This window comes from Eleutherodactylus coqui, chromosome 1, assembly GCF_035609145.1.
Source record: "Eleutherodactylus coqui strain aEleCoq1 chromosome 1, aEleCoq1.hap1, whole genome shotgun sequence".
NCBI lineage: Eukaryota > Metazoa > Chordata > Amphibia > Anura > Eleutherodactylidae > Eleutherodactylus > Eleutherodactylus coqui.
In genome coordinates, this window is record NC_089837.1 from 49,585,610 (window position 1) to 49,598,859 (window position 13,250).

The following is a 13,250-nucleotide window of genomic DNA, read 5'->3' on the forward strand; positions in this document are numbered from 1 at the left end:
TTTTCCCTTCGCTCGCTGCAGCCCGACGTGCGCGCTCCCGAGACGCTACCAGCTGTGTCTCCATGGCAACCAGACGCCCCGCAGCCGCCGACCGGACCCCTGGAGTGAACACGGCCAACCAGTCACCCACCGCCAGGCAGAAGGTAACCGGCGCAGCGCCCCCCCCCCCCCCATCACAGCGGCAGCCCCCCCGGCCCAGCGACAGTTCCCCCGGCCTAGCGACAGCCCCCCCCCCCCGGCCCAGCGCTAGTTCCCCCGGCCTAGCGACAGCCCCCCCGGCCTAGCGATAGCCCCCCCCCCCGGCCCAGCGCTAGTTGCCCCGGCCTAGCGACAGCCCCCCCCGGCCTAGCGACAGTTCCCCCGGCCTAGCGACAGTTCCCCCCCCATCGCAGCGACAGCCCCCCCCATCGCAGCGACAGCTCCCCTCATCGCAGCGACAGCCCCCCGGCACAGCAACGACAGCCCCCCCCCCCCCCCCGGCGCAGCGGCAGCCCCCCTGGCACAGCGACGACAGCCCCCCCCCGGCGCAGCGGCAGCCCCCCCGGCCCATCACTTACCAGGACGGCAGGACAGCTGGGTGACAGGACAGCTGGGCGGCTTCTCCGGACAGCTGGGCGGCTCTGCACCTTCCTCTAACAGAGGATGGTACAGAATGGCCGCTCCAGCGCGCTCCCGAGCAGTGACAGCTCGTCTGCGCATGCGCAGAAGAGCTGTAGCGGGGAGCACACTGAAGCGGCTCGTGCTGAAAGGAGAAGACCGGACTGTGCAAGCGCGTCTAAAAAAGCAAGCTGCCAGCGAATTTAGACGGAACCATGGAGACGAGGACGCTAGCAACGGAACAGGTAAGTGGAATAACTTCTGTATGGCTCATATTTAATGCATGATGTACATTACAAAGTGCATTAATATGGCCATACAGAAGTGTATAACCCCACTTGATTTCGCGAGACAACCCCTTTAAGTTTTAGATTCCAATAGGAAACCTCACATATTTCCTATCTGGGAGTAGAAATCCTACCTGATCCTAATAATTTGCACTTTGCAACTACCCCCAAAATTTGCTATAATGAGGAAACTCTTGGAAGGATATTATATTTCATGACTATGCTGCCTAACAGGTTTAGAAGACAATTCTCTAGAAAATAGCATATTTATTTTTTATCCATGCTAGTTAAAGTAACTAAAGGGCCTTTTACACGGGATGAGTGTTGGGCAAACGATGCCCGACACTTGTCCCCATGTATACTTGCTCCCGTGTTGTTACATAGGAGCGACTATTGCTGGATCGCTGATGAGCGGCTAGCAGAGAGGCGGGGCGGCTGGACGAGAGTTCTCTCCCAGCTCTCCCTCTGCCTGCCTCCATTCACTGTATACAGTGGCTGTAATGAACAACCAGAACAATAACAATATGCAATAAATTTTTAAAACATTTCTGTAAAATTAAAACCTGCTGATTACACTGGTAAAACTGAAAAATAGCAGCACGTCTCACTTTCAAGTTATTTAACCCCTTAGTGTCCAACCTTTTTTTTCATTTAAAAAAAGAGTGTAAGTTGGTTAGAATTATCAGCCTCTAAAACCACAAATAACTGCCTCAGATTACTGTCCACATAAATGCTTCATAGTGATCAAGTACCAGACAAAACTCAACATCAACCGTTCAGTGGAGACTACGATAATCAGACCTTTATGCTAGAATTGTTGCAACAAAGGAACTTCGGAACATCAACAAGCAGAAGGGAATTGCTTGGGAAACACAAGGAATGGAAAATAGAGCATTGTAAACATCAACTTTGGTCTGATGAGTCAATATTTGAGATTTCTGGTTCTATACTCCATGTCCCTATTAGACACAGAAAAGGTGAGCAGAGTCTCTACAGGTGTACTTTGGTACCCACCGTGAAGCATGGAGGAGGTGTGATGGTGCCAGGCTGTTTTGCTGGTGACATTGTTGGTGATTTATTAAAAATTCAAGGCACGCTTAACCAGCATAACTACCACAGCATTCTGCAGCCACGTCTTCCCATCTGGTTTCTGCTTTGTGGGACCATAATTTGGTTTTCAAGAGAACAATGACCCTAAACACCTCCATGTTAGAAAAGGGATATTTGACCAAGCAGGAGAGTGATGAAGTGTTGCGTCAGTTGACTTGGCTTCCACAACCACACGACCTAAGCCCAAATTAGATTTGTGATGAGTTAGACCACACAATACAGGAAAAGCACCCAAAAATTTCTCAGCTCTTCTGAGAACTCATTTAAGTATTGAAAACTAGAGATGAGCAAGCATACTCGCTAAGGCAAAATACTCGAGCGAGTATTGCCTTTTTCGAGTACATGCACGCTCGTCTCAAAAGATTCGGGTGACGGCGGGGGTGAGCGGTGAGTTGCGGGAGTGAGCAAGGGGGAGCGGGGAGGAAAGAGAGAAAGAAAGATCCCCTAGTTCCTCCCGACTCTCCCCCGCCAGCACCCGAATCTTTTGAGACGAGCGGACATGTACTCGAAAAAGGCAATACTCACTCAAGTATTTGCCTTAGCTAGCACGCTCGCTCATCTCTATTGAAAACTTATTCCAGGCTCAAACTTCCATTCTTGGAGGAGCTGTAAAGACTGGTTTTAGAAACAGGGGCTTTACGATCAGCCAGAAAAATGTATCGATGAGCAGATAAATCCACTACAAAGATGTACTAAGGCCCTTTTACATGGGAAGATTACACTGTGCAACACAATTTTTGCAACCAATAAGCAGATAGGTGGCTAATAGTAACTCTAGAGCGCTGAATTCAAATATTAATATCTGTTTTTTTTCTGCCAGGTAAGGTTCTCCAATTATGGGGAATAATGTAATCCAATTGCAGTTGTATTTTTTAGAAATTAATCCAGTCAGCTCGCCATTAACCTTGCTTAATAAAAAGAATAACAAAAGTGATTGTGTAACTATTTCGCAATCACTGTTACACCCCGCGTGCTGACTGAACACTATAAGGGTATGTTTATGTAACATATAGGGTATGTTTCCACGTGGCGTAAACACTGCATATCATCCACTAGTAAGTTGTAATTGACGAACTATGTTTATACAGGTCATTGGTTAGACTAAATAAAATAATCAAAATCATAACCAGAGGGATAAATAACTTCAAAAGGAATTTATGAAACACCCTATGTACCCTCCAAGAACCTGGTAAATCCAACTCATAGGCAAGGGGATTAATGACTCGCGTTATGGCAAAGGGATCGATAAAACGCGGCGCAAGCTTTACTGAGGGGTAAAGTTTTTAATTCTTCGTGGACAGATAGACCTTCTGACCGACCTCAAATGGCTCCGAAACAGTGGACCTTTTACAACTATCTAGTTGCATATGACCACTTGCTTTCTCCAGGTTCCTCCAGGTTCTTGTGTACACCATTCCAGACCTCCCGCAACTCACTAGTAACGACATCAACCGCGGGACAAGCTATAGGTACTGGAATGGAAGATAGGAACCGAGGATGCCGACCGAACACACAAAATAAAGGTGACACCTCCGTCACAGAGCGGATACAATTATTTATGGCAAATTCAGCCAAGGGTAACCCTCTCGTCTACAAAAAGATGCAAGTATTGTACTAAGTTTTGATTTTTACGTTCCATTTGCCCATTCATCTGCGGATGAAACGCGGATGAGAAGGACAGAGATGTTCCCAAGTTTTTACAGAAGGCCCTCCAAAATTGGGCCACGAATTGCACCCCCCGATCCGAAACTATATTGACCGGTATTGCATGCAACCTTATAATCTCTTTAATGAAAATTCTCACTAATTCAGCGGCAGACAGTAATTTTTTCAGAGCAACAAAATGGGCCATTTTCGAGAACCTGTCAACAACTACCAAAATAGTGGGACACCCTTATGACAGAGGCAGGTCAGTGACAAAATCCATGGACATGTGCGACTATGGCCTACCAGGTACTGGCAATGGCTTTAATGGCCCCTCAAGGCTCTTACGGCGACTCTTGCCACGTGCACAAGCTGAACACCGATTTACGAACTCCTGGACCTCCCGTGTTATGCCGGGCAACCAATAGAATCAGGAACATAGCTCAAGAGTCCGCTGGACCCCCGGATGCCCTGCAAAAACGGAGGAATGAACCTGCTCCAGAACCAACAAATGCAGAGACCTCAGTACAAATAACTTCCCTGACGGAACCCCCTCCGGAGCTTCTAGCTGATATTCCTGAAGCTGAGCCGGAAGGTTCCGTGTCAGAGCTGCCACCACGACACCGGGAGGGAGGATGCCTTCCGGAGAAGAGTCAACTACCTTCGGAGTCCCGAAACTGCGGGAGAGGGCATCAGCTTTCACATTTTTGTCTCCCGGCAGGTACGTGACTGTAAAATTGAATCTCGAGAAGAAAAGCGCCCACCTGGCTTGCCATGCATTGAGCCTCTTAGCATTCTCAAGATACACTAAGTTCTTGTGATCGGTAAAGACCGTCACCTGTGTCGGGCCCCCTCCAGGAGATGACGCCACTCCTCAAATGCCCATTTTATTGCCAACAATTCCCTGTTTCCAACATCGTAGTTGCGCTCGGCACTACTGAACTTACGGGAAAAGAAGGCACATGGAATAAAACCCTGAGCGGCCCTCTACTTCCTGGGAGAGGACTGCACCGACCCTAACTTCAGAAGCGTCTATCTCCACGAAAAAAAGGGCTTCTGAGAGTCCGGCTGAGTAAGCACCGGTGCGGTGGAAAAAGCCCTCTTAAGTTGCTCAAACACCTCTATATGTCATATATGGACACATTAAGTGTCTTTTAAATACTGTATAGTGGAGTCCAATGTAAGATCGGTGTTTTGCGTTCTTGCCCTCCACGTTGTGCGGTTTATAGGTACGTAATCACGTTATCCATTCACCCTTCATTATAGGCACGCATTGACATTTCACCTACACATCCGTCCCTGTGGAATGTGGTGACGTCTTTGACGCTGAGCGTCATACGTCACACGCGCCACCCGGAAGTTCCCTTTCCATCATGGCGCCGGCCATTACATCCCGATCTCAGATGAGGAGATGATCGCCGTATGTGGAACGTTATGATTGGCTTATGGATAATGTAAGTCCCACACTTTATGTTTTTAAATCTCTATGTTAGTGATGTCGACTATACTTGAAAAAGTCGCATTTGTATTGCGACGAAACGCGTTGTATGTTTTATTAAAGGGTCCTATTGGGATCATTTCCATTACTTCTTGGACTGGTTCTGTGGAGCGCTGAGCCCCTTTTTTATTTTTTGCATCTTGCACAGTTCTATACACTAGTCGAGCCCTTGTTGGGATACAACTGGCTGTGGCTTGCTCCCCCTGTATGCACAGGGTTCAGTTTACCATCTGTTGGATTTCCATCCTTTGGATTGTTTGGATGTCTACTAGGACATGGAGGTGTTGTGTGGGGGCCCCTGTTCCTGGGAGGCTGACCCACCCACACCGGGTGAGTTCCCTGCAGTTATTTGCATTTGCGGTATTTTGAAGCTGTGTTTTTCATTGAGAGGAGCGCTGTCCTGATTTTTTCTTTGTTGTTCCCCTTAGGGATAGGACTATTCGGGACAAGATCAATCCTTCAATCCCAGTCACAGTGTGGGGGCAATCCCTCAGAAAGCTTCTTAGAGAACACATCTTGAAAATCCCATAAACAGTCTGGAATACTAATAGTATCGGTGGAGCACAACGTAACAGGCATTAGATGATCCTGACAGAACCCTCCCCACCGAACTAGCTCCAGAGAAGTCCAATTGAACTGAGGATTGTGCGTCCTTAACCATGGCAATCCTAGAACGATATCCATGGACTTCTTCTCCATGACCAGGAATGAAATCACCTCTGAATGTAATGCGCCCATAATAAACCGAAGTTCTGGTGTCCTCCAATGCACCACCCCAGAAGACAGAGGGGGTGCATCAATACTGGTAAAGTGGATTGGCAAACCTAATGTGGTAAAACTTGACAACAGTGGTCTTACGAACTACAAATGGATAAGGTTCGCAGCCGACCCAGAATCTATAAATGCCTGTCCCACCCTGTGAAAAGCCTTGTAAGACACACTACAAGGCACCAGTAATTTAGGGAGTACCTGACCTTCTAGATGACCCTCCCGACAGTCACCTAGGAGCTGAAGTTTTCCTGCTTCTTCCGTAGCTGCCCTTCCCTGGCAGGATGCGATGACCAGCCTTGCCGCAGTAAAAGCATAGTTGGTTAGTAACCAGGAAGCACCTCTGCTCTCCAGAACTCAATTGTTCCACTTCCATACCTTCGTCTCTGGAAGTTGACACTGGGTTACAGGCTGTAGGAGTCGCCAGAGACTTGACACCACGTTCTTGATGGGCCTCTAGCTTAGCATCCCTTCTAGACCTGAGTCTACGATCCACTCTGACTGCCAATTCGCTAGCCTGATTCAAGGTGGATGGTGACGGATGGGACAGCAATAAATCTTTTACAGTGTCAGATTGGCCTACCAAAACTAAATCTTTGAGCGCACAGTCGTTCCATGCAGATTTGCCAGAATACTGGCTAAAACTAGAGCAATATTCTTCTGCTAACTGGCGTCCCTGGTGTAGAACCAACAACTTACTGACTGCATAACCCACATGATCAAGTTCATCAAAAATATTCCAGAGCTCAAGAAAAAATGAATCTACCGACTGCAGACAAACGGAATCAGACAGTAAAGACTAAGCCCATGACTGAAGCCCTTCCCTGAGCAACAACATACCAATCCCCACCCGTTGAGACTCAGACGCAGAGGAACGAGGCCACAAGCAGACAAACAACTTACAAGCCTCCCGGAAGACAAAAATTTTTTTCCGGTCTCCCAAAAACACCTCGGGTAATGGGCATTTAGGTTCTGGTACTGGATCAGCGGCTACAACCAACAGCTGCCCATGATGACTGAGACGCCTCGACAGGACCTGAACTATCACAGCCAGGTCATGAATCTGACCGGTAAGCACATTGTAGGACTCCAATCACACAGGAAATCCTACCCAAAAAAAACTGCAGGAAAAATGTATTTGGGCCAGTTATTATGTTACAGTACTAGTGGGGTGCATAGGTACGCACGGCGCGGGGCTCCCTGACTCTCACCCACGCCAATGTCCCTGCCTGGAGATAGCCCTGAAGGTGGACACATCCAGGCCGCCTTCTCTGACTTTACGCTGCCTAAAGGCAGGACAGGAAGTAACCGCCGTACCTATGCCGGTGACTACTCACTAGTACTGACAGGCTAGGTGTTGCGTCCAATGAACATGCAACCTCAATAACATAAATGAAACCTCAACCGTGCAAAGAAAACACAGAATAAATGGGGGAATATTCTCCCTATACTCCCCTAGCCCGGGAAGGGGCCCTGCCTGCTCGGCAGACCTACCGCGCTGATAAGTGCTAGCCTGCACTCGTGCCTGGGCCACTGACCAGTCCCTATCTGGGAGCCCTAGCACAAAACAAAAGGAAAAAAAAACAAACAGCAAAGAACTTAGCTGATAATGAAGAGCTTCCACCACTCTGTGTTGCTCCGACGCTGTCCAACTTAGGACTGAAGTGATTGACCAGCACAGGGGTCAATGCTAGCACAGTTTAAATAGCAGCTGAGCGACTCAGCACCAGGTGCTGAATGACATCACTCTTGCCACTACCACACCCCTCAGCTCCGGGAGGAGCAAGGGCACACCCAAAACCTGGTCTGGCTTGCAAGCAGGGTGCAGACCTCAGAACGGCTGCAACAGTACCTCCCCTTCTAAAAGGGGCCCCAGGACCCTTAGGACCAGGACAACCAGGGTTTGACCTGTGAAAATTTTTTACCAGACGATCTGCATGAACATCCACTGCAGGAACCCATGACCTATCTTCTGGGCCATAACCACGCCAGTGCACCAGGTACTGCAGGGAATTCCTGACTCGACGGGTGTCCAGAATGCGACTTATTACAAGCTCCTCCTCCCCATACACTAGCACCGGAGCCGGGGGTGGTGAGTTATTCCCCGAATCGATGAATCTTTTGAGCAGAGATTTATGGAACACATTGTTACTCTTCATCATGCTGGGAATTTCTAACCGGAAGGTCACCGCGTTAATCTTCTCAATTATTTTAAATGGACTGATTAATCGCGGGCCCAGTTTAGCGGACGGTTGTTTGAGTTTTATATTTCTGGTAGACAACCACACCAAGTCTCCAACACCGAATTCCGCCCCCTCACAGCGGTGACTGTCTGCAACTCGCTTGCTGCGCCGAACGGATCGCTGTAAATTTTTCTGGACCTCCGCCCACCCGGCCTCAATATCGGAACAAAACTCATTAGCTCCTGGTACCTCCGAAACCCTCTTGGAAAGGGGGCCAAATCATGGGTGAAATCCGTAGTTACAGAAGAATGGTGAAGTCCCCGTAGCCTCCAGTGGTCTATTGTTTAGAGCAAACTCTGCTAGTGGTAAGAACTTCGACCAGTCCTCCTGATTTTCCGAGGCATAACAATGTAAATACTGCTCCAGGTTCTGATTACACCTCTCAGTTTGCCCATTGGTCTCAGGATGGTATGCCGAAGAAAACGAAAGCTGGACACCCAAACGAGAGCAGACTACTCTCCAAAAGCTAGAAACAAATTGTATGCCGCGATCGGAGACTATATTCTCTGGCAAACCATGTAGTCTAACGATGTGGCAAATGAACAAACTCGCCAACGTCTTGGCATTAGGTAAACCGGGGAGTGCCACAAAATGGCACATTTTACTAAACGGGTCCACTACCACCCACACAACTGTGTTGCCATCGGAAGGTGGTAAATCCGTAATGAAGTCCATGGACAAATGCGTCCATGGTCTCTTAGGAATAGGCAGCGACAATAACATACCGGCTGGCCGACTGCGGGATGACTTGGTTCTGGCACACACCTCACATGACGAACAAAACTGAACGCATCCCGGCGTAATGATGGCCATCAATATGTTCTAGAGAGTAACTTACGGGTATTATTAATCCCCGGATGCCCGGCCAACACCGAACTGTGAATCTCGGCCAGCACCTGTAACCGTAGATGAACAGGAACAAAAAGCTTCCCAGCCGGAAGCTTTGACGGGGCCAAATTTTGTGCTTTACAGACTTGCTCCTCTAACTCTAATGACACTGCCGACACCACCACCCCTTCAGACAGGATAGGGGCAGAAGGTTCCTATGAAACTACTGGAAGAAAACTTCTGGAAAGAGCATCGGCCTTCACATTCTTGCAGCCTGGACGATATGTAACTAAAAAATTGAACCGGGAAAAGAAAAGCGACCAGCGTGCCTGTCTGGAATTAAGTCTCTTGGCAGATTCCAGATAAGAGGCTTTTGTGATCTGTGAAAACCGTTACTTTGTGTCGCGCCCCCTCTAGAAAATGACGCCACTCCTTGAACGCCCATTTAATTGCCAGCAATTCCCTGTCCCCAATGTCATAATTTCGCTCCGAAGACGAAAATTTACGGGAGAAGAATGCACACGGGTGGAGATCTTGCAGTGTCTCCATTCCCTGAGATAGAACTGCTCCAACCCCCACCTCTGAAGCATCGACCTCAACAATAAAGGGCCTGGAAGAATCTGGCTGCACCAGCATCGGAGCAGTCGCAAAACACCTCTTCAATCTCTGAAATGACTGCATAGCTTCCGTCGACCATTTAGTAGGAAAGCACCCTTTTTTAGTCATATCAGTAAGAGGTTTAACTATCACCGAAAAATGCCTAATGAATCTACGGTAATAATTGGCGAACCCCAAGAACCTTTGTAAGGATTTCACATTTTCTGGTAGGACCCAATCCTGTACCGCTCGGACCTTCTCAGGATCCATCATGAACCCTTCATGGGTAATTATATGCCCCAAAAATGTGATCTCTTGTACAGCAAACACACACTTTTCTCTTTTGGCGAACAAACAATTCTTATGCAAAGCTTGGAGGACCTGACGAACATGAGAAACATGGGACTCGAAATCCGGAGAAAAGATCAAAATATCATCCAAGTATACTAATACAAATCTGCCCACAAATTGAGAGAGAACCTCATTGATCAAGGACTGGAGTACAGCAGGGGCATTAGTGAGACCAAAAGGCATCACCAGACTCTCAAAATGCCCCTCTGGGGTATTAAACGCAGTCTTCCACTCGTCCCCCTCCTTAATCCGGATTAAATTATATGCCCAGCGCAAGTCTAGTTTGGAAAACCAGTTGGAGCCATTCAACTGCGAAAACAGATCCGGAATAAGGGGGAGAGGGTATGGATTGCGTTTTGTGATTTTGTTCAATTCCCTAAAGTCAACACAGGGACGTAACCCGCCATCTTTTTTCTTTACAAAAAAGAAACCAGCTGCTAGTGGGGAATTAGATGGTCGTATATGATTCCTTCTCAAGCTGTCCTGGATATAATCTTTGAGCGCCTGTCTCTCAGGGGCTGATATGTTGAACATGCGACTCTTGGGGTACTTGCAGTCCGGGAGAAGTTCAATGGCACAATCCCCCTGTCTGTGCGGTGGTAATTTGTCTGCCCCCTCTTGGGAAAACACATCACAGAAGTCAGCGATAAATTCAGGCAACTCCTCTGCCTGAATGGAGGCTATATCAGCAGAAATGCAACTGGACAGAGAACCAGGGCTCCATTTGACAATGTCCCCCTTTTCCCAGTCTACTACTGGGTTGTGTAGGCGCAGCCAGGGCAACCCCAGAACTGCTTGTGTAGTGAGGGATTCTATGACATATAATGTTATACATTCCGTGTGGAACAGCCCAATCCTTAAATGGACATTAGGTACACAAAAACTCAGATTTCTCTGAGATAGTGGAGCAGCATCAATGGCGGACACAGGGATGGGAGAATCCAAAGCACTCATCTCTAAGCCTAAACGTTTGACAGTCTCCTGATGTATTAAATTAATACTAGCTCCACAATCCAAAAAAGACTCGTATGGGGCTGTTAACACTGCTACAACAAATTTCAGCGGGAAGTACCAGCCTGGAAGAGGATACCCAAGCAATCTGATGACCTAGATGAACCTTCCCTCTAACATCCAGGCCATCTAATTTTTTCCACTGAGCATTACGACGTGGGCAAAACTGAGCCATATGACCTGTATGATTACAGACAAAGCATTGGCCATTAAACTGTACCGTCCTTCTCCTCCTAACCCTGCCAGCTAGAGACCCCAGCTGCATGGGCTCTTCCATACCTGTAGGTAGGAGGTCGGGATCCGTGGACGGTTCCTGATGCCTCTCCCTGATCTGTCTCCCAACTTTAATAGCCAGAGACATGGCCTCATCTAGAATGCGAGGTACTGGATGTCCTACCAGTACGACCTTGATCTCATTGGACAGACCACAATGGAACTGGCTCTTTAAAGCAGGGTCATTCCACTGAGTTTCTGCTGCCCAACGTCGAAAATTAGTGCAATAATCTTCAACCATGGACTCTCTCTGTCGTAAACGTCTGATATTTCCCTCAGCCACCGCTATCTTATCGGGGTCATCATAAATAAGACCCAAAGCAGCAAAAAAGTTATCCACTGAGGTCAGAGCCTCAGACGTCGGGGGTAATGAAAACGCCCATGCCTGTGGCACCCCCTGCAGTCTGGACATTACAATGCCCACGTTCTGGGCGTCGTCCCTCCAAGAGATAGGACGCAGTCTGAACTAGAGCTTACAGGCCTCTCGAAAGGATCCAAATTTCTGCCTATCACCAGAAAAGCGGTCCGGTAGCTCAATTTTTGGTTAATTGCTGGGAACCTGCAGTGCAAGTTGTCGCTGTTTAATCTCTGTGACCTCCACAGCCAGCGTGCCGAGCTGGTGCGACAAAACCTCAAGGGATTCATGTTAACAGCACAGAATCTCCCTGAGTGGGTAAGGTCTGGTCAATCTGTTGCGTCCAATGAACGTGCAACCTCAATAACATAAATGAAAGGCACAACCGTGCAAAGAAAACACAAAATAAATGGGGGAATACTCTCCCTATACTCCCCTAGCCCGGGAGGGGGCCCTACCTGCTCGGCAGACCGACCGCGCTGATAAGTGCGAGCCTGCACTCGTGCCTGGGCCACTGACCAGTCCCTATCTGGGAGCCCTAGCACAAAACAAAAGGAAAAACAAAAGGAAAAACAAAACCAAACAGCAAAGAACTTAGCTGATAATGGAGAGCTTCCACCACTCTGTGTTGCTCCGACGCTGTCCAACATAGGACTGAAGTGATTGACCAGCACAGGGGTCAATGCTAGCACAGTTTAAATAGCAGCTGAGCTAGTCAGCACCAGGTGCTGAATGACATCACTCTTGCCACTACCACACCCCTCAGCTCCGGGAGGAGCAAGGGCACACCCAAAACCTGGTCTGGCTTGCAAGCAAGGTGCAGACCTCAGAACGGCTGCAATACTAGGCAGATGGAATAACCAACAGGAATGAAACCACAGAACATGGCAGAGCTGGATTGGGACAGGGTAACTTCCACTGGAGCAGGACCGAGGTCAAACACACAGAGGACGGAACCAATCACTGGCAACTATCAGCAGCTGTCAGACTATATTCAGGAGTCTCCGCCCTTAGGGCGGAGACCAATCAAGCCGGCTGACCGAGACTCCCAGCCAGCCATTATACCTCACAGAGATAGAGCACGTGCACCTCTCACAGCAGGCACACGAGCGCGCACGGCCGTGCACGCACACCGGAGCAAAGCGCCGACGTTCACTGACCCAACAATGGATGCAACATCATCCCAGGATACCGCGCCCTTGCCGCACAGGAACCCTGATCGGTCTCATGGTAACAAAAGGCTAAATAAAGGGCTTGTTGTACAGCATGAAGATGAATACCTTTGAAGACCGTTTATTGGAGAACCAAGATTACGTACAAAACCATTTTATTTGGTGAACGTACAGTAACTGTCTCTTTATACCTTGACCTGTTGGAACAATTTCTGTATCCCCAAGTAGCAGATCTGAACTTAAGATCATTTTCCAGCAAGATGGACTTCCCGTATCAGAGTATGGATGTCCATAGTTCCCTCAATAACACCTTTCCGGATTGCTAGATTGCATGCAGCAGACCAGTTTGGTTGCTGCCACATTCATGAATTATTACTCGGTTGGATTTTTTTGCTCAGGGGTTACGTGAAAGGTGGCAGATATGAATGGAATTCCCTGTATTTTTCATGGTATTAAACTGTCTACCATATTGTAAGATTAAGTAGGAATTTTGTTATCATTGTTTTTCAATGACAT